The sequence below is a fragment of the Chaetodon trifascialis genome, chromosome 19 (assembly GCF_039877785.1).
Source record: "Chaetodon trifascialis isolate fChaTrf1 chromosome 19, fChaTrf1.hap1, whole genome shotgun sequence".
In the NCBI taxonomy this organism is placed as follows: Eukaryota; Metazoa; Chordata; class Actinopteri; order Chaetodontiformes; family Chaetodontidae; genus Chaetodon; species Chaetodon trifascialis.
The window spans coordinates 7,324,331-7,348,329 of NC_092074.1; positions in this window are offsets into that span (position 1 = coordinate 7,324,331).

Consider the following 23,999-nt stretch of genomic DNA (forward strand, 5'->3'; position numbering starts at 1 on the left):
TAAAAACCTCGCCACCCTGCTTATGCATTATACATTTTGAAACAGAGTATACCTCACGTCACCTTGCAGATCCAGCATGGCCCTTTACAATTGTGATAGATGTAAACACCTGCTCCTCTGCTTGGTGTTGTGATGCTGTTTGTACTGTTTGGATGTTTATCTCCGACACTGTCTGCTTGAAAAACCCCTCTCTGTCTGTCCTGCTTTGTTCCCTCTTGGCTCTAGTCCTGCAGTTCACCTCAGAAAAGAAAATGATGTTGTTGTAGCTTCAGCTGACGGTAAAATTGTTATTCTGAGAAGTTGGTTCCAACCCAGACGAGATTTACTAAACCTCTAGATCATTACTTACTGTCACAACTACAGCCAACTCCTCAGTCACTCACTCTCTTCCGTGCTCTGTTTTTTAGCCTTGACACATATTAACTCTCCTGTCATTTCAGATCCCACCACTTCCCCCTGCCCTGCCATTCCTCATCACCTGACCTCCCCGCCCGCCTGCTCACCTGGTCCCACTCTCCCTCCTCAGCCCTGTGTAATACCTTATGTACTGCCTGTATTTCCACTTGTACCTTGCCAGATGTCGATTGTGCTTCAGCCTTAGCTTTCCAGCCTTTTGTTTGTTCTGCCTGCATGATCCCCTGCCTGACTTCTGGCCCTCTGCATGACCCTTTTTGGATAACTTTGCTTGTTTTGATCTGCATGCCTGGTTTCGACATTTGCTTGTTTTTTGACCATGAGAAAACCTTTGCTTATCCTGCTTGTCTCAGAGAAGTCTGGGTTCAAACCTGTTGCTAATGTGTGGTTGTCATGTGATTTGAATATCAATCTTTTTGCGCAGTACCCATACTCAGTTTACTATCACCTTCTACTGGGTTTGATGATGATTTTTTTTATTGTTGCTGTTGCTTCTGTTGTATTATTTTGTATTCTGGCTGGAAATCCTGTGATATTAACTGAGTAGAATAGCTCACAATGCCCAATCAATTGCAATTTTATAAACTAGATAACCAGCATCAAAATTACACTTTAGGGCTCCTTGTTTTAATCCAGCATGCATTACTATGATCAGAATAACTTTGGATCACGTTCAGTTGAAGAAATTGATGCAGCAATCAGACTCATATAGTGCTGACATCTGTGTTTGACAATGACATTCAGCAGCGGCAGTGTCTCACTGTATGATGTACAGAAACAAATGAAATCTCACACCTCTGGCACATTTTGTTTTTCACTTGCTGGGAGATAATTAGATCAAATGACTCGTCTGGATTAATATGATGGATATCATGTGCGGTGAGATGATGAACAGCTGTGTCCTTTCTGGAGCACTGCTTTGGTTCTGTGGCTGAGTCCTGTTCAGACGTGTCTTGTATCCAGATATGTTTGCATTTGCTTTAGATCACTTTACGTTCACACCTGGGGTCAGAACACCTCTAAAGTGTCTTAAGAGTGACAAAGTTATGATTGTATTTCTTTTCTTTTTGCTTGCTAGGAAATTGCAACCACTGCAAAACCAAAAAGAACACATGCTTGTGCTTGGCCGTACAGCTGGCACAGGCTGTTTGGTACCTTGCCTCAGGTACAGACTTCACAACCTTGTCCCAGTTGTTTGGCATAGACAAATGAACGCTATCCAAATGTGTCTGGAACTATACGTAAACTAAAAAAGTTGACTAGGCAGTCCTTCACTGTGGTCTGGGACACTTTTATTTAAATTTTGTCCCCACTTGTGTTTCCTGCTTTAAGGGCTGCTCACTGCAGTCTTCAGTAATGAGGTCCTCCAACCCTATCGTCAGAGAAGTACAATAAAATTATACACAATTTTAAATTCTGATTAACAACCAAAGACTGTTGTTTTTGGCAGCCTGTTTTAATTTTAGTCTTAGTCACATCTTTGTGTCAAGCTGTCATTTTAGTTTTTATTAGTTTTAATCACATTCATACTCTTTTTAGTCAAGTCAAGTTTCAGTCACGGCACAGTGGATCGGTGGTAACACCGTTGCCTCACAGCTATAAGGTCCCTGGTTCGACTCCCGCTGTGGGCGCTGGGGGCATGTCCTCCACCATGCCACCACGGATCAAAAAGCAAGAAAGAATTTCACAAATGCATGGCGTGTGCAGTTTCCCCCTCAACTCTGCATGTTGTGTGTAACAATTGTGACAAATAAAGGAATTCTTCTTCTTTTTAGTCAGAATTCTCAGTGACTATTTTCGCCTAGTTCTAGACAAGAACTGATGACATTTTAGTCTAGTTTTAGTCAATGAAAATTGTTTTTTAGTATCCTCTTTAGTAATGCAATTCTATTTAACCCAGTCAATATAGTATAAGTACCTAGTAGTATAGACGAAACCATTAATATTAACCTACCGTTGCTGCATCTTCTAAATAATGCTGCGACTGCAAAGTGCGACCTGATGCAGCCCCTGAAGTGAGACACAGGAAACAAAATTACTGCAAAATAATAATAACAACGTGACTAAACAAGACAAAATAACGTTATAACACTTCGTCTCATCTTGTTTTAGCCAGCGGAAATGAAGAGACATTTTAGCAGAGTTTTTTTTTGTAAACCACATTTAGTCTTGTTTTTATTCGTCGACAATATTGCATTATATATTTAATTACAGTTATCATTACATGACCAGCATTTACATTGCATCTCGTCTCATTTTTGTCACATGATAAAGTTTTGTTCGATATTAGTCATAATTTTCGTACACTACCAAAGACCTGTATAAGTTGAGCATAGGGTAAAGGTTAGGTAAACTAACATTTACTTCTGCATTGGCTCTGAACATTGACATTAGAAGTAAACTGTGACGGGATATTCTGAGACATACTGGGCAGGGAGCTCTTTTGGCGAGGATAGCTCCAAAAAAGCTTCTAGTATGGGAAAGTGAAGATAAAATGGACGTAAAATGCAAATGAGTTGCTGATTACAGTATGTGCAAGAGTTTGTGTCTGTTCAGACAGAACACTTGAACACACCTTTAGCCTGCAGCCATGCTAGTAGCTCTGGCAAGTTGCAGCGCAGCAGTGCTAATGCTAAATGAGCTAAATGCTAATGTAAACATATCAACATGCTCACAATTAGTTGAGCATGTTAGCATGCTAGAATTTGCTAATGGATGTCCACTCAATGGTTTTCGAGATATTTCTTTAAAGAAAAAGAAAAAAGTCAACCCCATGGTGGCACTAGAGGAAAAGTTAGGGAATCCCCAAAGTCATTAGGATTAATCTTCTGGGAAACACAAATGTCATTTTCAAAATTTCATGTCAGACCATCCAATAATTGCTGAGATATTTCAGTCTGGACCAAAGCGGTGGACCAAGTGACAGACTGACAGTGCCACTTTAGAGCCATGTTGTGCTGCAAAAGATTCTGAACTTATTGAATCTGATTTTTACCAGTTTCCAACAGTCAAAACAAGCACTGATGAAGTCCAGGGTTAAAAAAAGACAATGATAATCAAAAATAATGAGCCCTGCTCTACATATGGACACGAGTACATGCTACATAGGGATAAAAATTTGATCCTAATGCAACATCAGTGCATTTGTGTGCATCACATTTGGAGCTGTCAACTTGTGATTAGATTAGTCCAGACAGATTGTGAGGCTAAATTTGAATGGGCCTGATGGTTATGAAGATATACATGTTTTCACACCGTAATCACGCACGCTTCCCTGAAACATCCCTCATCGGTTTAGAAGTCCTCAGTCACCACTCCTCGTGGGCGTTATCAGTTCGCACAGAGACAGACGTTGGGTAGCAGCGCCTGGCAGCTGATGGGAGGCCACAGCTGCTTTATGGAACTGTGCCATTTTTCTTCACATTTCCCCACAGGCTCGGTGACAAGCTGACCAGAAAAGAGGAGAACAGGACGTATTGATCAGTAGCTAAGAGTAGAACAGAGCCCCTCAGAGTATCAAACCCAGAGGGGGAGGACAGAAGAATTGGCACTTTTCCCCTGCGAGTGTGAAGGACTCCAGTGGGGTCTTTTGTCTCCGGTCTGACAAGGCCCCTCGGTGCCTCATTACAGTCAGCCCTGTCTGTCCCCAGCCCAACGTTTTTAGCTCAAGTTTTTCACTGGACACTTCTGTCTTTCCTACAGCTCTTGAACCAAATAAACTGTTGACTGTTTGAGGGAGAGGTCTGGAGTGAGTAAATGTTAAACGCTGAGCCACAACACAAAGGAGCCCTTTCTCTGTCTGTCTGTCTGTCCGTCTAATCTGCTTTATATTTCTCAGTGGATTAGGAACAAAGGAAACCGCATACACGTTTGAAAGGTAATCAGCATTTCTGTACTGATTGTAGCTGTGGAGGGAAAATCTCATTTCATTTCATTTTCAAAGCGGGCGGCTCTACAGCACCTTGCTTCGGTAATTGTTACCCTCGGAGAGCTGCCAAGAGGTTTGATGGTGTGCCAGATTAGCTGTGTGTGGTTTGTCTCTCACTTGGGCCCACCTTGTACCCGGCCTCTCGCCCAGGCCTACGCTGGCACTGGCCCCTACCATCTGTCAGAAACTTGGGCTTCAAACCACTCCCCCCTTTCCCATGTACAAAAAAACAAATAATTCCAGCACAGACAAATGGTAACAAGTAAAGAGACCGAACCAGAAATCCCTCAGCTAGCATCACTAGACCACACTCTGTACTTGTTATCTTGGAATCAATACCTAAGAATTAAAGGGTAGATTCACCCATTTTGAAAACAATGTTTAAATCTGAATGTACCTATTCAGAAGTCCCTGTTGCTCCGGATAATCCACAGAACATGCTGTTCTTTTGGAAGTAACCACAGTAGGCTGGCCAATAGGAGAGCCACAAGGTGAGCAGTTACACAAATCTGACTCGTCTTGCTCCCAATGGCAATTATACTTGGTTACATGTCTGGGTCCTGTAGCTCAATATCTGTGGGGGTATCTTTTAAAATCATGCCAGCAATGACCCAGCTTGGAGTTGACTGTTGCTGACCCATTTTACATGGTTGAAAAGCTCAAGGAAAAGTTCAAATCCAGAGTAACAGAAGCATCTAAAAGCTTCCAAATAAGTAGTTAATGCATTCAGTGCTGCAGCCCTGCAGATAACAGCCAGAGAGGACCAGAGCAGCAGAGTGGATGTGCAGCTACAGCCCAGTAAAAAACAGTCAAGGTTTCACAGCTGAAGTGGTAGACAGAGGACAACAGAGAGGTTTGGTCAGCGGGATGCTGCGGTTTCATCAGTAATTCTAATATGCTAATTAACCAAAGGACACAAAGTGTTTAGGCTGTGTGATTAGCTCAGAGCTCGGATGCAGAAGGATTCAATGGAGGAAAAGCCGCTCAAATCTATTATGTGCTGCTGCTGCTGCTGCTGCTGCTGCTGCTGCTGCTGCTGCTGCTGCTGTTGTATTGTCCAGTTTAAATTCTAATCTCACTCTGACACTTGTAGTTAGTATATAGAGAGTGCAACAGGAAACATACAAATACTTGTACAGTGCAATACAGTTCAAATGGAACGGCATGAAATATTAGTCACCTTACTGAGAAATGTGCTGTTTCTGTTGATAATGATGCTTTAGTTATTTGTTAGTTGACTCGCTTACGAGGTTGTTTTTGAGAATCCACTTGTTGTAGTGGACTGCATTATATGAAGAGGTGTTTCTGATATTTGGTTCACTTCAAACAAGCTACAGTTATAAAAACACCATAAAATCAGTTACATCCCAGTGTAAATAACAATTCTGACATGATGCAATTAAGTGAATATACTTTAAGAATTATTAGCATTATATAACACTGTATGGCGGCTGTCATTGCGTGTATTTTAATAAATTGCCATAGTTGATTTAGATATGAAATATCTGTTTATCTTTCTGTTTGGAGTCAAAAGTAACAGACTAATTTTTATTTCTGCTTCATCCTGGGGTCGAGAGAAGTTCTGTTAATGTAAAAAAAAAACAAAAACAAAAAGGTCGTCGTGAGTCTGTGGCATAGTGAGACTAACCAGGACATTGTTTCTGGGGAGACATGTCAAATCTCATTTTTCAATGCAAGGACCACAAACAAAACAATCATTAGATTTAAGCGAGAACACATGCTGCTTTGTAATTCCATTGAACTAAACCTTTAAGAGATGTTATATTCATGTAAGAAAGCCAGCGGTGTATATACAGCTGAAATTCAGCTGCATTTTGTTCGCACAGCGCCAGATATTTTCATCAATGATTCACGGTCCATGCTAGACACAAGCAATAACGAAAGGAAAGTGACATGATGGCATCAGTAGTTGGAAGCCTGTCATTTCTAATCACTCTTCGCAGGAGGGTCAAAACATGGGCCCTTACTAGCTGCAGTTGGCAGACGACTAGCACGCTTGAGAGACAACAGACAGTCTGGATCAAAAGCACTCCAGGGAAGGGCAAAATGTGTCAATAATACTCTCTGCCGTACGCACACATGCACGCACGCACGCACACACACACACACACACAGACACACACACACATATATCCATCCATAGATACACAACCTCTTGTCCCATTCTCCCACATTACACCAAAAAGCACCTTTCAAAGGAGCCACACATGCTTGTCAAAGCCAACGTTTGAAACCACCTGATCACTGGTGCAGATGGATGGTCATGAACAACCAGCAAGCATGGGGGGAGAGAGAGAGAGAACGGAGGAGTGTAGTCAGGCGGGGGGCAGCGATGAGCAAGGGAGAGTGTCACTCTGATGTACATACTGCAGCTCCGGCCCTCAGAGGAACACACAACACCTCGGATTTCACAGACAGTAACATCAAACAAGGTCTAGTTGATGTGCAAAGGCTTTTTTTTTTTTGCCATTTGCACACAGTCTCTCGGCCTCTGCAGCTCCTAATTACATGCATCTAATAGCACGGTATCATGTATAGTTCCCACCATTTCCTTCTTTTATCTCATACACCCCTCCTTCTTCTTCACCTCCCCCTATTGGAGGACAAAGGATGTAAATGGTATGGCTTCCTTCCACCAGAGCCCTTTAAATAAATGTTGTGCAACTCATTCTAAAGCATCCACACAGGAGAAGGGCACCTGTTGAAGTTGCATAGCCTCACTTGATTACTGGAAAAGTATCAACACACAATTAGCCATGAATTGGCACGCATCAAATACGGTCTGCCAATGCATATTACATTAACTGGTAACATAAATACTGCATCTTCTTACAATAATACAACTACCAACAAGTACTGCTGATGGAGCTTTTCTGCTTTATCCATTATGGCTAAATCACTTTTTTCTTGCTGTGTTAGCTGGGAGTTTAAAAGAGAAGAGCACTTCAGGGATTCATGACAGACAGTTACATATATATATTCAGATTTATATATAGATGAATCTATTATGCTTTTCATTCAACTCTTTCATCCTCTGTTAAAACCTGGTGTGTGCATTACCCACAATGCAAGTCGACCACTGCCATCTGATGATTTGGAGTGCCATGCTCATAGCAGCTCATCTAGCCTTGAGCTGTTAGCCTCAAACACAGATGAGGACTGAGCTACAGACTTCTGGTAAGCTCGCTTCTTTCTAACTCCACACACCATAGTCTTCAGCCCCAACCAATACTGACTCAAGTGACATCACTTGAGGGCATTGAGAAAATTTCCCCCAGCTCCCTCTATACAATCTATCAACATCAGACCTGATTTTGTTTGTTAATGTCTGGTAATGTCTTGGTCTGACAACAATGGGGCCATTGTGGTTCTTGGTGGGGCTTTAGTCCCATCTTGCCCCACCCTACCACTGTCCGTGGGCAAGCCTCAGATACACATTTCCTGTATAAATATGATAAAATTTAATGTGTACCAGAAATACAGAATCTGAGCTAAAGGCAGAGGTTGTTTATTATTATTTGCCAGAAAATGAGCAGCAGTTTTTTTTTGCCTTTGTCTGTTTTGTATTTTATTGTGCATGGACAGTCTATTGACTCTTGCTTGTTTTCTTTGGCATCTGAAAGATATTGACGTCCTTGGTTTGTTCACGGGGGCTGAAAGCAACTACACATCCAAGCATTCCCCTTCATTTTTTGCCATCATGTTGTGTATGCGTGTGTGCATTGTGTGAGACTGAGAGAGAAAAACACACACACACACACACACACACACACACACACACACACACACACACACACACACACACACAGTGTAATGTGGTATTTGCTTTCTCCTCTTTTAACAGCAGCCCATAAAAAGTTTACTGAGAGCCCTCCCTTCTGCTTTCATCAGCACATCACTTTGAGCTCCTATTATGCAAATGAAATCACAGCTCTATAAACCATATGTAAATCGAAAACACAAGCATGTCCATACAAAATTACAGCCATAAATTTGATCAACAGCGCTCTAATAATCAGAACAGTAAGTGAAGCTTTCCTGCTCTGTACTATTTGGTGAGATGCTTTCCATTCATCAGTGTGATGTGCCAGCTGAAACGCATCAAACTGCCAGAATTTGAGGGTTGATTGTCGGGAAAATTTGCTCGCAGCTTCAATAATTGTCTGCTGCATTTCCAAACATCTTTTTAGACTGTCCAAAGTACTCTTAAAATACACTCATGGCAGTAAGAAAGGCAGACAGCTCAACCATGCATGATTGAATTCTTCAGCGATTCCGTTAAATGAAAACGCATCTATTCAAAATTGTAGCAGATGTAAGTATGATCTATGGATCAGCTGGATGGAAGAACATACTGCACATCACACATGAAACATTTATACTTGGAAGCAGTGAGTTAAAAAGTAGCAACGCATCCGGCAGAGAACAGAGTGAGATGGAGAGGCAGATTTAAAGGCCATGTCGACCGAATGGATCCTGTAAGCGTCTTATGCAGAACACCATTAATAATAAATACAGCCACAAGCAGCCATTAGTGGGGTCCAAGCCTCTAAAGGGAATGGTCTGACAGTGGGATGATAAAATTGATTCATCATTTTGGATAAGTGCTACATCTTACAATAGAAACAACAGCAACCGCGGATGAGAAATTTCTATTTGAAAAATTGCCAATTTCGGTGAAGCTGCCACGTGCAAACGAATGTCGTCTTGCACACTTTCAAGCCCTACTCAAAATTATTACGTTTGATAAAGCTTCACTGAATTATGCATTCCGTGTTTGCATGTCGTTGCTCTAACCCTTTTTTCAATGTTATCGTGAGACAGTGAGATCTATTAAAATGTGATACAATGATGTAACTGGGTGAAATAGTAATAAAACAAGATTAGAAAAATACAGAAGCTAATAATCAAACATTAATTCTATGCTAAAACAAAAGTTAGTTAGAGTTAAGAGTGTGCAAATGCTCTACATGCAAATGGTTAAATGGCCCATAAAATTTAAGTTATCGCAAAACAACACTCTTGCAAACTGCTGCCGCCAACATGTTAGCAAATATTGCCAATTTACACATCCAGCTAATACAGAACAACATCAGAGCTCATTTGGACTCGTGTTTCTTGCCACCTGATGAAAATAAGTACAACATTTACTCTCCTTTTAGCTCTGCTTTTGGTCTCCACCAACACTTCTGGCTAACAGCAAAAAGTTTACAGTGGATTTTTTTTTAGCTTTTTTTAACCAAAAACAACTGCCTACATCAACTGAAATCATCACTGACAAGAGCAGTGAGGGTGAGTTAAATCTGTCAATCTGCTAAACACCAAAACATCTGGGAACTGAGGAGTCAGTTCAGATAATTCTCTGCAGCTCACCCTATATTCCCATCATAGCCTACCTATCTATTTCATCCATTATCAGTCTTAAAATATAAATGAGAGTATGTTTAAATGTTTTAGTAAAGATTATGGGGCAGATGAAACCTTTAAAAGAAAAAATACAGTTCAGCCTAAATTTTGATTTTTAGAATCATTAAATACAAGTTCAAAGACGTTCACGAAGGTCATAAATGATTAAAAAGCGCTTTCCAGTATAACATTTTCAAGCCCTCTGCGAGTCTCAGAGCCCTGCTCAGAAAAGCTCCACCATTCGTAGCTTTCAGTGATGGACTTGCTTTTATGGGCTTCAAAATGGTAAGCAAGGCTCCATTAGGGTAAAGATCTGCAAAATAATGAGGTGTCAGACTATTAACGTCATTGTTTAAGTGAAGCCTAGATTGCAAAGCAGTGCATTTGTCTGTTAGTAAGTAAGGCTCACAAAGCAGAGGAGCAGGAAGTGTTCTCATATAAGCAGAAAATAGCCGGAAAATTATCAACTGGTGTTGCGGCTCTCTGTTTGGCTCCTGCTGTGTTAATGGGCTCTGGTCCATATTTAGAGAATGACCTGCCCAGCGTGACACTGGTAGCTTTAGCTTTCACACAGACTGTGACCCTGTCACCTTTACATCAGCTTCACAAGTGACTGACCGCTGTTTGTGTGTAGTCAGAACAAAAGTTGAGAGATTTATCCTTCTATCTGTCATATAATGACATACACAGTGGTGCAGTGTGTCCTTTCTGCCGTGGAGAAAGAGGATTACGTTCTCATGGAATTTCACACATATAGTTCAAGGACGAACTTAATGTGTTACATTTTTTATATATTTTAATGGTGCAGGATTTAATGGCTTTTTAAGGGGTGAAAAAAAAACCTTAGAAATGAGGAAATAACATTTATATGTTACATTTTTTTTTTTTTTTTTCAATTAAAATTCACCTCAGTTTTCATTTTTAAGGGCGTTTTAATTCTTATACACCGTACTTTAATAAATTAGAATACATGAATTTATCCACTGATCATACACGTGAACCCTTGAAGTTGCCCTTCAATTAATTTAGATCTTTCGAGGTACAAATAAGGGCTACATGTAATGCTATTATGAACATTTGAAAGCATTTTTATTTGTGCCTTAATGGCACCTTGAATCAATAATAAGCATATTTATGAAATGTACCAATTCAATATGTAAATTAAGGAACAAGAGCTGCATAATTTGCTGGGATTGTTTTTAAATTAATTTGAAATTTTCATATTTCCAAATAAATGGACAAATAAGGGATCTCTGAACACCGTGCCAAACATCTTCATTTAGATTTAGATGTTTGGTATGTTTTCAGGGGGAAATTAAGGGAAAAGGACCCTTGTTTATTACCATCCTTGTGGGAAATCTGTATTGCCAAATCATTTTTTAAAAAGTAAACACTGAAATAAAAGAGGTGCATTTCAGAGCAATCTGGCGAGAGTAACCTACATGTAGTCAGCTATCCAGCCTTTCCATGGCGCCCATCTTTGTCCCTAGAGGCTCATTCCCTCAAGAAAAACATGGGGGTGACTTTTGAGAACTGATGTTACCCTTGAGCCTCTAGCTGCCGATTGCTTTTATAATATATAATAAGATTTTGCATATAACTGTGTTGATAAAGCACTGCAGCATTTTATGGATGCATCAAAATCCATTATGTTTCATAAAAAGACAATCCCCTGCCTGTCTTCTGATTTCTAAATTGACTTCTTGGCTCTGGCACCAGTGGGCAGGTCTGAACCTTTGAACCTGACGCGTTAATGGGCTTGTGTGCGTAACAGGAATCTGACCCAGTCGTGCCGAGACAGCGGGAACGCGGCCCCTGTGCCACTCGCACAGGCAGTCACCTTCTAGCTAGAGCTTTCACACGCTTGGCACAGCGGCAAGGGGTCCACGCCCATTCGCTTTCAGGGGTCACACAGTACATGCACGTAGCACCTACTACAACCTGCTCTTTCAAAATTAAAAAGAAAAAGAAAACATAAAAGTCCACACACATAGGGCTTAAACATACACAGATGAGAATTTAAACACACAACTGTCCGCCACCTGCCCCTCACAGACACATACATACACATGCTCTGTGTCTGACACACACACTCACACACACACATCTCAGGCTCTACCTACCCTGAGGGCTGATCAAAACCATCGTATAAAAGCTGTCTTGGTTCCCAGAACATAGACGCTCCCTCTCTTTCCCTCTCTCTCCCCTGAGGCTCCTGAACCATCCTGCCCTGCCATCCTCCACATCTGAGGCAACCCAGAGATGAAACAGTAATTACTCACATATTGAGGTTACATGTCACATATCAAACAATATGGATATGGCTAGTTGGGTGTGATCAGACATTGGCATCATAATAAAGAGCTTCTCTCTGCACTGCGCCGAGTTGCTCAGCTCAGAAATGGTCCCAAATACAATCCAATTAGTGGAATATTAAAGTTTTAAGATTTAATTAGATTTTGTTCTTTACATTTCATGTTCGTATATTTACTGTAATCCTGCATCCCAGTATAGACTCCATGGACTCTTTTCTCCACCACTGGGATTGCGGATGTTTCATCTCATCATTTGCAAATACGCTCAATATTTGAAGGAAGTACATTTTATCATACATCCAGTAATGGAACTAAAAGCACAGCGCCCCCGTTAAGGTTATTTGGCTGCCATCTCCATGCAATTTCAGTTACATCATAGTCTGTGCAGAGAGGACAAATTTGTCCTCTTTTAGAGTAGAACACACCATCCCATTTCAGCCCATGCACCAGACATAACCACATTGAATGTAAATATATCGTGCTGAGTGAACGTGGTAATCTAATTAAAAACAAATCTATTTCTCATGACTAGCATGTTACATCAAAGAGTTTACTCAGCAGACAGGGAATGTCAGGACCCGTTTTCCATATATTCTCAAGATAAGGTTTACACTAATAGGAATCTACTGTAATTACATTTAAACTACAGGACTTATTTCATGTATGAATAACAAGCTTGATATTTCACAGATCTTACTATTCTGTCAATGTATAAATGACCCACATTGGATACCATAATTGATCCATATTGAAGCCCAAACAAACACACACATTATATCAAATTGTACCATACACGTAGGTTTGGGTATTGACAGACAGATCAAGGAGTTGCTGATCCAGGAAAAGGAAGAAAGATCGAGACATGAGGGATATTTGCCCTGATGATCTGGCAACCCAACTTCGCAATGCTGGCTAGCTGAAACGCTGGTAGAGTCATCTTGTAGAGAAATGACCAGAGGCAAATTTCTACATGTGGTGCATTCACTTGCTGCCGTACATGCTGAACTACATTTGAACGGTGATGTATTCACTTGCTGTTACACGTACTGTTTGACGGAGATGCAGTTGTTTAGCTTAAAAAAGGTGATCAAACTGTTCTGAAGTTATTCAAGTCATCAATGTGATACATAATTTACGCCTCTAGTAACTTGCAGCTTAGCTTGTAAGAGTTTTCTTCAATCAAAGCATAGCAAACAATCATTCTCCTCTCTGATTCACAAGCGAATCCCCAAATGTATTATTGTATGGGTCATTATGACACGCACAATATGTCTACGTTTAGCCCCAGCATAACTGATTGACTTGTTTGTGATTAAGATAGGTAAATAAAAATAATTAAGAAAAATGAAATCAATTAACACATGATGAATTATGTCCATGTGTGCATCTGACATGGGAAAAGCAAGAGCACGCACGTCCGACAAAATATGCTGATGCTAATGTTTAAATACATTCAAATGTTTTATGCATTAATGTGCATAATATATTTGCATAATACATTCACCAGGTGTACAAAACATACCAAAAGTCTATTTAAAAAGGATTAGATTTATGCTGGGAAGTAATCCTTGCTGAACACACACATCGCTGCCAGTAAAAATCTCAGTTCCTCCTGTATGATGTCCAGTAAAAACAACCTCAGGTTAAAGTAATGTTATCCAAACTGACATCCTCGAAACCTTCTGCACGTATTGCCCCCACACTGAACGGATGAACCATCTGTTCAAATTGTATTTGAAAGCAGCATTCGCCCCCCAACTGAGATCAGACCAGATGCAAACTTTATTCTGCATACGATCTGTCTCCACCCCTGCAGTTCCACTGTAATGTTTGCATGTTAACACCAGCTGCTGAAATTATGTATCATTCGTTGGACATATTTGGCTTGATAACACATAAATGAAGTCGACGCGTGTGATTTTGGGGAATGGCTGCAGACTTCTTTCATCCTGTGCAGTTTGGCATTCACATTACAGATGTCCCGTGTTAACAGTTACTCCATGCACACTGAACCACTTCATAAATCAGTAATTCATAAACAGATTTGTTCATAAATCTTTCATGGCAACATTTACTGAGTGAAATAAGGATTGAGAAACGTTTAGTTTTAAATTTACAGTGGAAACCTAACGTTAACCATGTCAGTAAATCTACAACTTAAATAGCTTTTTCAAGTTCTTACATGATATAAAGCACAAATAAGCAATATTTCACAGAAACTAACAATCATTTGTTGTTGTTTTCCACTAAAGGCAAATAAAGGTTGTTCTATTTGAACAGGGTTAACTATTTAAAGGGCTAAAAAAAAAAAATGATCTGGACTCGATTTGTTAACAGTCAGAGGCTATACTGTCACTGACCCCATCTGGAACAGCGCCAGAGTACAGACGCATTCCCACTGAGGCCACAGTGTGATCGAGAGTCTGGAAGAGCAACCCAACAGTTGTACTTTTGTCTCCTCCTGTGCCCTTGATTTTACGTTGTGTGCCAAACAATGTACTTTAAACAAGTTTTAAAATCCACTACAACTACTGTCTTTTTCCTTCCTTCTCTGTCATTCACCTGCCGTGTGATCTCAGTACATATAACAGCTTTTTTTTTTTTAGCCATACAGCTGCTTCTGCAAGTGCGTTTCTTTGACAGCACTGAGCACGACTGCGGTTTCTGCTGATTCTAATTTCTCATGTTCTCATGTGCGTGCTGCCTGGTCCCATGATATTAAATCATGCTAATTCAGGACCCATGAATTCCTGCCATGTAATTTGGATTCATCAGCACACTCACAAATGAACGTGGAGGAAAGCAGCTGATCCTGAGCGTTTTCTTAATACAGCATGTGCTTTTGGTTTGTATTAAGTGAAATACTATATACCACAAATTCATCATGTATTGGTCCATAAAACACAGAGTTTTGAATATTAATCCCATTCAAACAGAGCTCTTAGAACAACAGATAAAAACAGCAGTTATATGAGAAGACTGAAAGCACTGATAGCTTATTTGTTAAATGTTAAGCGTTCACATTTATACTCATAATATGCACTGTAGGAAAGCTTAGATTCTCCTTACTCGATTGGCACAAACCAAGATACAATCACAACAGGAGGCACAAAAAGGCCGACAGCAGACAAACAACCATTTTTAATGTTGAGAAAACAATGTTGAGAAACAATGTTGAGAAACATTAAAAATGAGAAAACATTTTTAACATTGAGAAAACTCACCAATTACGTCTCTCAGTGATCCACAGTCTGGTAACATCGGCAAAGGTCCAGATGATCCACTGCAGTAAAAATACTTAGTTCAAAACATGATAATAATCCACAAAAAAAAAAAACAGTTTCATCCTTTAAAGTATACACACAGGCACTATTCTTTCTGCAGTTAACACTGTGGAGTCACAGGTTTCAAATGACGTTTAATTGATCAATCTGCCATATGAAACTAGGAACCAGAGCAACCATTAACCGAGTTTAGAAGAAGGACTTTGTTCTTTTCTCGTGTGTGAAGATGTTGCAGATGATTGATGCTTTGAATAGCACCCAACTATGCCACTTCAGTCGGTTATTTAGAGCTTCTGTCACCTCAAATGAAGGAAGTCTGCTAACAGGAATGTTACACACAGTTTGAAGTGATAACTATAGTAACTTTCCCCAATATTAAAGATGTATAACCAAAATAAATTTATTTATATATCTTAAATATGAATGTAGATGGCACAAAATTTAGATTTTATGAATATAAATATAAATATAGATATAATATATAATTTTTTGAGAATATCTAGATATACCATTAGAGGAAAACATGAAAATATTCAATTTCTGTCTTATTGTAATCCGTTTTTATTGAACTTGGACTAGAATAAGCGTGATGAGCAGAAATTGAACCCAAACGCAGTACAGCCAACACATTCTTATAACAGGAAACCGGGCAGCAGTGTACCGTGCTGAGTTAGTTTGAAACTGGGACGGATTTACTCTGTCAGTGCAGGCGCTTGACCCCAAGTCACCCAAGGGCTTGGATCCAAGCATAGCAAACACTGTGTAAGAGATTAGCTGTTTTACCCGTGGTGGGTGAATTGGTGACAGACTGGAGAGAGTTTGCAGGACTGCAGCAGACTGACGTAGTTTGGATGCAGGAAAACGGACAGCAGGGCAGGTTGGGAAGAGGCAAGGTCAAAACCAGTAGATCAGTCCGAAGGTGAGCGCGGGAAAGTCTTGCATAACCGCACAGAAACAATGTGGCAAAGATTCAGTCAAACAGCATTGCTTATTTACTCACTTAATGAGTGACGAGACACAGGTGTGCAGCTCAGGTGAGAGGAGGAGGGCGTGGCTAGGAAGAGCAGGTGGCAGGTAAGGTATTGAGTGCATGTGACAGATAAGGCTTCATGCTGTGGTCCCATTGTGTTTTCCAGCTAATAGGTTCCAGATACAGTCATCTGTATGCATCTGTTTGCAAAAAATGTTCACGCAGAAAAAGAAGTCCTTCTACTTCAGTGTGTTCATATTTCTATTACTCAGTGCCAGTAACACTTAGAATAATTCAAACTGCTGGGAATAAAAGAGTGTTACCTTTCAAAAGAGTTTTTGGTTGTGGCTCATCTGTTTTCCAATATAGCAGCCGGGTCACAAGTCTTCTCATATTACAGCAAAACAGTACACTAAATATGTTTCTGAAAACATTTTAGGATTGAAACAGACAATGCAGTAACAGAATCTTGATTCACATTTCATCACCGCTGCCTAGTTTAAGAGTTTGATCTGATTTTTGCGAGCCTGTTGCGCTGAGCTGGACGCACTCATTTGCATGACGTTGAGGATGTGTCTGCAGCTGGTCCAAAACTCAACACGCCATATTGCATCCATCATGTACCACGCAGCCGGATCTCCTGCTCTCCATAGAAAACGCATAGGATCTGCTGACTTGACATCCATCAACGTATCCAGTGTGTTTGTACATTTACACTGATTTATTAACACTGGTGTCACTAGTTTAACCACATTTCTGGGTGACCTTGTGGTAGCGGGGCTATTTTCTGAATGCATAATTATATATTACTTAAATATATCATTTTCAGTAGCTCAGCTTTTTTGTGGATCAGGTAATGCATTTTCACCAGCATGGAGCCTGGAGCCTAAGCGCAGCGAAGCTTTCTGCTGCAGACTGAAATAAAACTGCTAGGGATCAGGAAGTGATGACACAGGCACTTCCATTTGACGGTGATGTCACGTTGGCTGATGCAGGGGAACACAGAAAAAACAACCTCAAGAAATACACAAGAATAAATGAAACATTATGTGAAACATTATGTGTTCAGGTGCTTACTGTGGAACCCCAAGATGATGGCGCGCACACACACACACACACACACACACACACACACACACAGAGCAGGCAAACATAGATGAACATACATACAGCACCTGCTTTGTGTTATTATGTGCAGCACATGGTTTTTTGTTTGTTTTTGTTGACATATTGGTTTTGGAAGAGTGAGAGCAGAGACCACAGCATATTGTTTAATAAACAGCTGAATCTCATATTTTTTGCCCGTCCATCCGTTTGACTGACAGTTTTATTGAGCTACACTTGAAGCTGGGTCAATTCAAAAAAAAAAAAAACAAATAAGAAGAGGAAGCTTGTAAACTACTATTGCCATGTTCCTGTAGTTTAGCTTGCTACATTTCTCTGGGCTAATAGCTTAGCTCACTACACTTTCTAAGTAGTTTGCCCGACGCTGTTAATTCATGAGCTTTTAACATGCTGGTAGGCAGATTTTTTCCACCTGCAGACAAAGCCAAACCAGCTGTTTTCCCCGTCTTCATGCTATGCTAAGCTAACTGTCCATCTTCATATTTAACAGAGAGACAAGAGAATGGTACCAATCTTTTCATCAAATCATCAAACTGTGTCTTGAAGATGCAGACTCAGAAACAGAAATACATACACAAATTCATCCCATTCATGTAAGTGAGGAAATAGTGGAAAAACTATATAAGTGGCCTTTTCAGTTGCAGTTTTGGATTCATTTTTTTGCCCACATCCAGCTTTATTTGACAGTAAGTGGTCAGTATTGACAGCGGTAAAAATAGCAACACTTTCAGCTGCAATCTTAGCGGTCAAACCTGGAGCTGAACCTGAAAACAGATGCCTAAATATGTTCCTCTCACTGCTGCTCACATCAGTTTCTGACAGCACTTCTTAAATATAATCATAGTCCACGATGATCAGATGGTGAAACGTGAATGCTCGGCTGCACTGTCTGGTGTAAATATTGAGAAATCTTGAGGAGGCAGCGATCAAAGGTGAACAAATCCCTGCTGGAAAGACAGAATGAGATTAGTGATTTCTAACGAATGCATCACCAAACCAGCATATTAAAAGACTGCCACTTTCAAATCCTGTTACTTCATCATTTGTTTTTTAGAAAGCTTATTTTCAAAATAAGCTCTCTGATAAATCCTAATCACAAATTATTCAGGTTTCTTAGGTCTACAGCTGTATAATATTTTACTTCCAATTTCAGAACCATTACAATTTGTAGAAAAAAAAGAAGTCAAAACCCTGGCTTAGATTTATTGGCTACTCCACATGAGCCCCACATACACCTCAACTCCTTCAATTTGTTTTGTTCTACTGAAGTGCACCTTCATGCTTCCCTTTGCAAATTGCAGTTTTTACTTAACACAACGCTTAATTGCAGGCACATGCTTGAGTGGTCACAGTGCCCATCAGAGGCAAAATGAGTCACAACAGCACAGTGTAGATTATTCTGGAATCAGCAGCCGTGGTGCAGGGCTCCCACTCTAAGCCCCCTGGTTGCAAACCAGAGCCGAGTCCATCTCTTGGGCACCAGCACCAGATGGCAGAGTCAGTAACAGAGCTTGGGAAATAAGTGGTGAGGAGGAATGAGGAATAAAGAGAGGAAATGAGAGTCAGATATTGGAAAAAAGAGAGGATGGAAAGTGCCTGGGTTCGGTCTGATCATTAGATTTCTAAACTCAGACGGCTGCGGATGGATTTGCATAGCCTAGGGTTGGCTGTGGCCCACTTTCCCCTTGCTGTCTTTCTGAAAGACTGCCAGTGCATTCCATTATTTGTGTCAAGGCGGGTTCTGTGATGAAGAAAATAACAGTGCTGGCACACAGTCAGACTTTACAGTCTCTCCCCTCCCCTCCCCCCTGGTGTTCACTGTGACTGGCTGATTCCTGAATGCAACCCAGATATCTGCTGAGGAGGGAGGGCAGACACCAAACAGAGAGAGGGAGAAAACAAGAAATACAGCGAGCGAAAGAAAGTCTAAACAAGATGAAGAGAAAGAATGTGTTAAAGAAGGAGAGAGATAGAGAGATCGGTGCAGAACACACGCTCTACAGGCAGGGCTTGAGGTCTGGCTCGCTCTGGAGACTGAGGAGCCCAGCCGGAGACCACCTCCCACAGTTGGAAAGGCTCGGAGACATTACCTTTCTATCTAGCTCCTGTGCTAACGGAATAGCAAGGGCACACAGACAAGCATCCATAAGGGAAAGATGTTCTGCAGATGTTGAGATGGTGATGTTCCACAGAGCAATGAATCAAATATTAAGTGTCAACATCAACATGTGAACAATTACCATGCTAGCATTTATGTGTTACACGTTTTCATAAAACGTGTTGCAAAGCTAAACATAAATCTTCTTTTAGCATAGTTTTCAAAGTTCACTCTTTATTGTATTAGATAATATGTAGAATATGTAATGAACAGACATATTTACCTTTTACTATGTGGTTAAATTAGTAGTTTGATTCTGAGTTCATATTTAAGGTAGGCTTAAAATACAAAAATAGCCGTTGTACAGGCTAAGCCAATGCTTTAAGCCACTGAGGCATTTTGACTTGAAATTAAATTGAGGCACTTTTTGTCATGTCGTAAATGAAAATCCACCTGAATTTCTGTTGTAATGCACAATCTTCTTTTTATTTTTCCTTTACAAGTCCAGAAGTCACATATTTCCATACAGCATAATCACATGTAGAGTATATGTATAGAACAGTAGACAGCGATATACAGCGGTCAAAAACAGTTTCTCCTCCCAGTTGAAACGCCTACCGAGTCACAAAAGTTCCTGGTTTGAATAGTGTCAACTACCAATCACCATACACCCTGTACATACCATACAATTAACATTTCGTAAATTACATTTTCATAATCTGCTCTAACACCCACTAAGAGTAAACTAGGAGTTTAGTATAAATGATGCAAGGAATCTATACGGCTGCTCGATGATCTCAGGGTATGTTCCCCTTAAATGTGTAAATATTCCCTAAGCAAGCTAATGAAGTACTTGTAAGTTCACTTATTCAGTACACTGAAAGTATAGAAAAAGATGATGATGGTAAATGATACAGCTGAGATAACTTTAAGTAAACTTTATGGTTAAAATATAATAATAATAATAGCTGTAATCTATTGGACAAGCTTTAAGTTCACTAGTTCAGTAAACTAGTAGCGTACTTAAATGTTCACATTGAGTATACTTCATTAAATGTACACTAGCTGTGTACTTCTTTGTTCTACAGTAGCAGTGTACCTACCAGGTCAATTTAAATTCAGCGTTTGTTCACAATAGCATGGAAACAGTGCAGTAAGAGACTACCAGTGTATTTATGTGGGTATACTAATTCAAAGAACTCTACTTTATTGCTTTAAGCACACTTTAAGTACAAAAATAATACTATGAATTGAAATACTGTAGCAGTGTATTTGCACATTTAGAAAACACAGAGTGCTCGAGATGAGTATTAACAAATTCACTCTGAATATACTTGCACATGTGTATTATACTAGTTTCAAGTTTAGGTTGAGTTTACAGACAAAATAACTGTACATCTGATGTATACTTTATGTACTAAAAAGAGGGCCAGTCCAAACAAGTATGACACTTATCCACTACCAAGAGTACCAATATTTTATCCAATGCAGTATTTACACGAGTATACTTGTTCACCCAGGTGTACTTAATGATTTATACTTGAGGTGCATTCGTTTTTTTGAAGGGGAGAACATTCATGGTTGTGTGCACTGCAGTTACACATGACTGACATGCCAGGCTTTTGTTCTTAGCGTGCCCACGATTTTAATATGTATGATGTTGTCTTATTTACCGCGACTCAAAGTCCCTCTCTGATATTCTGTGTATCACAGTGGCTGTATTCCTCACAGGAGGCTCTTGCGCCGTGAGCCTATTGTTATTCATAGGCCAAGGTGTTTTCACTGTCTCTGCATATTTTTAGGGATTTGAATAACCATCCCGCTGTGGCTCAGAATCTGCTGACCTAATGAGCCAACCTGACTGATTGACACAGGAGACCATCAGAGCAGCCATTCATCATCTCCTGTGGTGAATAAACATTGGATAATTCATCCTCCCAATGTATGCTTGATAATGGATCATTTTAATCCTGTTGGGGGAAAAAAGTCCCATACAAACTGCCAACACGTGCCTGACAATGCCTGATCGCAGTCCCACATCTTAAATCTACACGAGAAGGGTGTGGAGGCTGCCAAGAATTTCAAAAATATGAAATGAGGATTGCTTTTCAGACTGACAAAGGAGCTCATTCTGCTCTAAAATCGCTGATGGGGATACACATTGAAGTGGGAAAAATGTTTTTTTTTTTCTTTCAAAAAAGTTACTTCAGTTGACAAGTTTGAGAAGGCGTCTTTGGGAGAGCGATGAAATGCAGCACGTGAGTGACAGTGGTTGGAGCAAAATGCACTGGATGCTTTCTAATTGTTTTTGTCACTTGTGTATTCAGAGGCGCATATCAAGCTGTCACCTAACAACACTTCTGTACACTGCTGTACTGGCTTTGCCTCGTAAGAGGTTGGATAGACACAAACTTACTAAATCTGGCATTATCCTGTCAAAAGGAAGATTAGTGGATAATGTGCGTAAGCCTAGCCTGTTTTCTTTGAACATTTTTTCCAATGCTCCGTGCAAAACAAACCTAGAATGAATGATTGGTCCTTCAAAGACAAGAGAGGAAATAGTGCTGCAATTGTAAGCTAGGTCATTAAGTCATTAAACGCATTTTACTACACTGAAGTAGCTTTCTGGGGTTCAAGGGTGAGGGCAGAGTTAACTGATCCTGGTTCAGGTACAAAAACTATTCAGATTCCCTCAAAGTGCTGTAATTGAAATCATACTTGACCTGAGGTGAGCAGCATTACAATGAGAGGCCAAAGCCAGTGCAAATAGCAGAAAATACATTGGAAGGTTGTGATGTGTAGATGTTTTACTGCTGTTTTGACATGTTGGGAAATACACACATTCATTTTCTTGCAGAGAGTTAGATTACAAGTTTGATACCACACTTATGCCTCTGTGTTAAACATGTAGCTACAGCAACCCGACAATTAGGGTTAGGGTTAAGGTTAGCATAAAGACTGGAAATGGGGGGGGATTAGCCACCCAGCCTGGATGAAAAAATCTGCCTATCATAGCATGAGAAATAGCATGGTAAAGAGGATGAGAGATGTTAGTAGGCAGATTTTGTTGCCTTTCAGTCCAGTCTCTCACCAAAGCTCGTAATGGACCTGCCAATCCCCTAGAGGATGGCATGTTAGTGTCATGTTTTGCCTTGACTAGGCATAAAAGGTACATGCGTATGAAAGTGCAGAACCAGCAAGGACGAACGTAGTATAAAGAGCATCCACGCAGTGAGGAGATTGGGGTGGACTGGTGGGTCAAACGCAGGACTTTCACACAAAATGCCGGAGCTCAAATTCTGTGTGAAAGCAATGTTGACTGTTTTATGGAAGTAGTGATTTTAACCCAAACCAAGATCTTTTCCTAAACCCAGTGATTTTGATGTCTCATCAAGCTTTATTTTGGAAGTCTACATGGACATTTATTATTGTAGTCTGACCAGGTTGTGTTTTTTTTCATGCCTTGGCGAGACAAAATGTGACATTGACACAGTGAACCGAAGGTTTTATCACACTCTTTGGCGTGATACTGTGCTGTACCTTTGTCAATGTCAAACTATCCCTGTTAAGAAACAATGTGTCTGTGTGTGACTCTGTGTTGCAACCATTTTGTTAAATCTAAGTCAGAAATATGCAATACATCTCATTTTAAACAGAGATTTCAGAGGCCAGTGGATGGGCCCAGTAATCAGCTGTAAAAGGACCTGTGTTGATTGGTGTACTGGATTTCTGATTTGCCTTCACATTTAGCACAGAGGCTGTGGGTTTCAGAAATTACATGTAACAGTTGTTTGATGAAGAGGGCATCAGCAGTCCTGTCCACTTCCTCATCATCAGCATTTCCACTTGTCATGAACATGTGTCATTGGCACCGGTTTTATAATAATGTTGGCTCTTACTCCAGAGTGTTTGTCATCTGTCAGAAGGAAAATGACGGCTTAAGGAACAGTTGCTGCAATTTATACTGAGCCACAGCCTGTTTACTGTATCTGTTCAGCAATGTTATGGTGATTGTATAGCATTGGAGTCACCTGAAACATTTACGCAGACTGTCAGTAGTCTCAGAGGGTGAGTTGCTTACAGAGTTACTTTAGAAACTGCTTAGACTGGAAAACATACAGTAGACTTGCCCTTTATATCTTTGGCAGTTCAATCCTAAAACCCCTTAGGGAGGCACACACCCATTTAAAGGCTGTTAAATGATGATTGATGAGGCATCCTCACAATGAGTGTGCCCCCTTCCACTACTTTGGAAACAATCTGTTATCCCCAAAACACCAAAAGCCAGTCCACTTTGTTGTATTTGGCCCCCTAATTTTCTTGTATCGAGGGAATGGGAGCCATTAGCCATTTAAGTGACAGCAGATAGCTTCGAAGGGCAAGTTGTTCAGAGATGGAAAGTCCTCATTCTAACTGGAGGTCAGAGGGCCGCTAGTTT